Source organism: Phyllostomus discolor, chromosome 7 (assembly GCF_004126475.2).
Source record: "Phyllostomus discolor isolate MPI-MPIP mPhyDis1 chromosome 7, mPhyDis1.pri.v3, whole genome shotgun sequence".
Classification (NCBI taxonomy): domain Eukaryota; kingdom Metazoa; phylum Chordata; class Mammalia; order Chiroptera; family Phyllostomidae; genus Phyllostomus; species Phyllostomus discolor.
The window spans coordinates 40880599-40885080 of record NC_040909.2 but is presented as its reverse complement, the minus strand read 5'-3'; positions in this window follow the sequence as shown (position 1 = coordinate 40885080).

Here is a 4482-nt window from a genome sequence, read left to right as displayed (position 1 = left end):
CCACGCGGACTTCACGGAGTGGAGACTCCTGCAGCCCTGAGAGAGGGAGAACCACGCGGCAGCCCTGGAGGAGATAACCGCGCGGCCTGGCAGAGTGGGGACCCCCACAGCTTTAGAAGGGGGAACCACCACCTGGTTTTAGCAGAGATCCCGGCGACTCAGCTGAGGGTGCCGAATCCAGGGAGGTCTCCCAGTCAGAGGGATTACTAATTGGGAAGAACCAGAGGACTGCCTAAGCCATGGACTTCTATTTCCTTTCCTGAGATACGGTACTCTGGACTGGGCAAAGGGGGAAGGAAGGAAGGACTGTGTCTGTTTGTGGGGTTTTTAAGGGACTTTGGGATTTTGGTGAAGACATTAGGTCACTACTTTAAGTTAGTATAGCATTAAATAAACATTTCCTTTCCTTTTCACGAATCTCTGGCATTGAGAGACGTCTTTCCTCTGGCGGCGGACATAACGGACCCGGGGCCTTCTTTCAATAATAGTATCATCCCAGGCCCCTCTCGTTGTGTTCTGTAACATCCTGACCATCAGAGTATCATGAATTGGCCAAAATTGCTGGACCTTTATACCCCTACCTTGCTTACTTGCTAGATGTGGACTGCCTGGGAAAGGACACAACCTCCACAAAGGGGTTCTCTGATGCGTGGGTCACCGGCTAGCAGTGATCACGGAACGCTGCAGATGGCTGATGAAAACACGTGAGAAAGAACATGCACAGAGACAAACTAATTTCTGTGGAGAAGTAGAGATGAAATGGCCACCCCCTCTAGTGGGGAGTGCGCCGATTTACCATCCATACCTGCTTTTATTGGGCTCATTTTGCATAATAATTCAGGTAAAGTACAGTACTCATCAGGGGGAAGTAAGGAACCATAGAAAACAAGGAAGTCTGAGGGTCTATTTGAGTCGGGGTCAAAGAGCTGTAAGACTTTGAGGAACAAACTAACTTCCTCCTAGAACCCTTCTCATTCAACTGAGAGCATTCTAAACAAAGAAGGTTTCACAGTAATTTACATTTCTTTCTTAGGCCTGATCACCCAGGGAATCCGCCCTTTTCAGCACAGAGCTGCACCACCCTGTCATTGTTTCAGGCTCAGGTGGAGCAGGGGAACTAAGGCAACCAAGAGAAAGGAGATTTTCTCCCAGACGATGAGAACTCAGGCTATGTCAAAGCTGAGGAGAGAGGGTCGCCCTTTTGCTGGAGCCCCCAAAGTCCTTTTGGGGGGCCTCCCAAAGTGATCGTGCCTGTCTTAGGTCGTTCCCCCCTTGGGGAATCTTACCCATCTTTGGCTAACCGACCAAGCTTTTGGGGGTTCAGTTATGAATAAAGCAGCAGAAGCAGCATTCCTGCCAGAGAGATAAGCTTTTGTCTCCTTGCTGGTTTATGGTTCTAAGGGCGTTCCCTTAGCCTTAGCCTAGGTGGGGGTTTCAGCTTCTGATACCAGTCAGGGCAGTTCCCAACGGTTCTCTCCAGCTAACAAAAACACTGCAGGACCTGACAGCTGGAGGTGGCTTCCTGATCACATCTCACTCCTCCTACCCTTCCCCCAACTGTGTATCAAGTCCTCCCTTGAAGAGGAGAGTAAGACTCTGCAAAGTGGACTGAACTGAATTGCCCAGGATCCCAAAGCTAGGGAGCGACAGGGCTGCTGGTATTGAGATTTAGTCCACCTGGCTTTAAATCCAATGTTTTTCCCCTGTAGGCCACCATCTCTTGTAAAGCAATTAGAGTGCTTTATTAAACATTTTATTAATCAAAGACAAATAATAGTCAGCCAGATCTTCTGACCAGCTTGAGCTAGCCTGAGTCACTCTTGCACACATAGGAACATACATAATTGTACATGTGTGTCAAGCACTAGGCTAAGCACTCAACATGGATAATCCCCCCAGTACCCCATAAGTAGATGCTACCATTCTCTCAAAGCAGGAGAACTGAGGCTTAGGAAAGGTGAAATGATTTATTGAAAGTCAACTGTCATACACAGGTCTATTTAACTATGGCACAAGACTTCCTCCTATCCTGGGTGGAGGAAAGTATACCTTCAACAAAAGCAATTACTGTGTTAGTTTGTTTCTTCCTAATGTAGGGAACTATATAATTTTAAGCTTTTTGAAATATTTTAAATAGCCCAAGAAATTCCATCATTGCCTTTACAGAACCTCAGGGACCCAGGCACACAGAATGGGACCCACTTGCCTATGTTAGCAACAGGGCCTGGAAAAGGTGGGCTGGAGTATGTCTGAGTGTGAGAAGAGGCAGAGGGATGATACCAAATTGACTTTGGGATTCCTTTTTCTGTATAATGTTTTTTGTCTGTTGATTTCCCCCTGAAGATCCTACATTGCAAAAGGCAGCATTTACTTTATTTTGTTTGGTTTTATAAAATAGAATCACTTTGGAATCAGGCACTTGGATTAGACAAGCATTCAAACCTAGATACTGCTCCTTACTGGCTATGTAACCTCCACTACATAACTTTACCTCTCTGAACCTTAGTTTCCCCAAATGTGAGTCTGGCTTATAACACCCCTACGCCTGGCATTGCTCTGAGGGAATGTTGTAGAGCTAAACACAGAGCATAGCATGCAGTGGCACTCAGCAAATGATACTTTGGGACCCCAGCTCCTTGGACGTGCTGCTAAATGCCTTCTGTTTTCAGCCCAAGATCACGCTCTCAACAGAGGAGTCCTATCTCAGTTCATTTGTGAGATCTTTCCTTCCCTTCCTTGATTGCCACAGAATACCTACCTCCCTGATTCCTGGCCAAGTATGGATTCTTCCTATCCCCTCTGAAGAACCACATCTTAAAGAGGTGGGAAGAAGTTGCCCGTTGGAGCCAGGTTGGTTTGGACTTCATCTGAGTCACCTGTTAGCTGTGTGACCCCTGAGCAAGTTTCTTAACCTCCTGGGCTTCTAATTTCTTATTTGCACAGTGGGGAATAACAATCACACAGACTTCATGGAATTGTGGTAAGGAGTTGATGGGCACTGGATGTGAAGGCTCCTTGTACCCTGACTGGCATACTAAAGGTACTAAACGAATGTCCATCCTCTTTTCTTTTGCTATTCCCATGTATTCTAAATCAACATTTTCACCATAAACCCTTAAAAAGTCTTATCTTAGCCCAGGCCTTTCCACAATTCTGATAATAGATTAGAATAGCTATTTAAAAAGACAAAAATCAATAATGACTTTCATAATGATGCTGCTGCTGATGATGGCTAACTACTGCATATAAATCAGTACCAGTTCATGTCCCCATGCTGTTATAGTTTAGTGGGGAAAGTGGAAACTGACCCAAAAACCACAAGCCCTGGGAATAAGAGGTGCATGTGGTGGCTCAGTTAATTCTCAAAAGGATCCTATGAGATGGATACTATTACTATACTCACTTTGCACAGGAAGCAACCAAGACTCAGAAAAGTTAACAATTTTTGTTCAGGGTCACCCAACTATAAGAGGCAGAACTAGCATTTGGGCCCAGGTCATTCTTCCCACATTCTAATTGAAACAAATGAAACAAATCCCAAATTCTAAGTGAAACAAATGTAGGGGCAGTAGATGGATTTCATCAAACTTCTAAACAACAGAATCCCTGTTGGGCATAAGTTGACCATTCAACATTTTCAACTAAGAGTCAGCTTTAGTTATTAATACTGTTATCTGAAGCATATCTGAAGAGGGGGAGGGAGGAAAGACCCCCCTCAAAGAAGCCAGGGCGATGGTGCCTTTTAAAATTTATTTTATTTTAAAATAAAATATGATGTTTGAGTAGAGTTGTCTCTGTCAAGAGTCATAAGTTAGAGGTAGAGGACACTAAGTGGTATGTAGTATAACCCCTCTATTTCAAAAGTAAGTAAAATGAGGCTTGAAGAAGGGAAGAGACGTGCTGGAGATCTCAAAGCATCATTAGCAACTGGTTCTCCCATGTCAATCTCAGGGAAGACTCTGATTGGCTTTTTGGGGTTACATGCTCACCATTGTACCAATCATTGTGGCCATAGGGCAGCCCTAGCTCCCTAAGTGACTACCAAAACTAACCAAACACAATTCTTTGAATTGCCACAAGAATGGCTTCTTCTCAGGTCTTCGACAAGAATGCTGCCTCTTCAGAGAGGCCCTCTTTAACAACTCTACCAAAATTAGAATCCTCTCCTGACCTTGTTACCCTTTTTCACTTTTCTCCATAATGCCTATTACTTTTATATTATTTATTTCTCTTTCCTCACTAGAATCTAAAAAAGCTCCCTGAAAAGAGGGGCCTTACCTGATTTCTTGATCATGTATCTACGTATCTAGAACAGAACTTGGCATATAAAGGTGCTCAATAAAAGTTTTTGAATTTTTAAAAAATGAGTAGGAGAGGAGTTTCCCAAAGGACGTAGAAGAAGACAAAAGGGGAAGCATGTTAAACAGCTATTCAACAGTACCACAACAGCCACTATGCAATTCTTAGCATTTTAATTTTAGA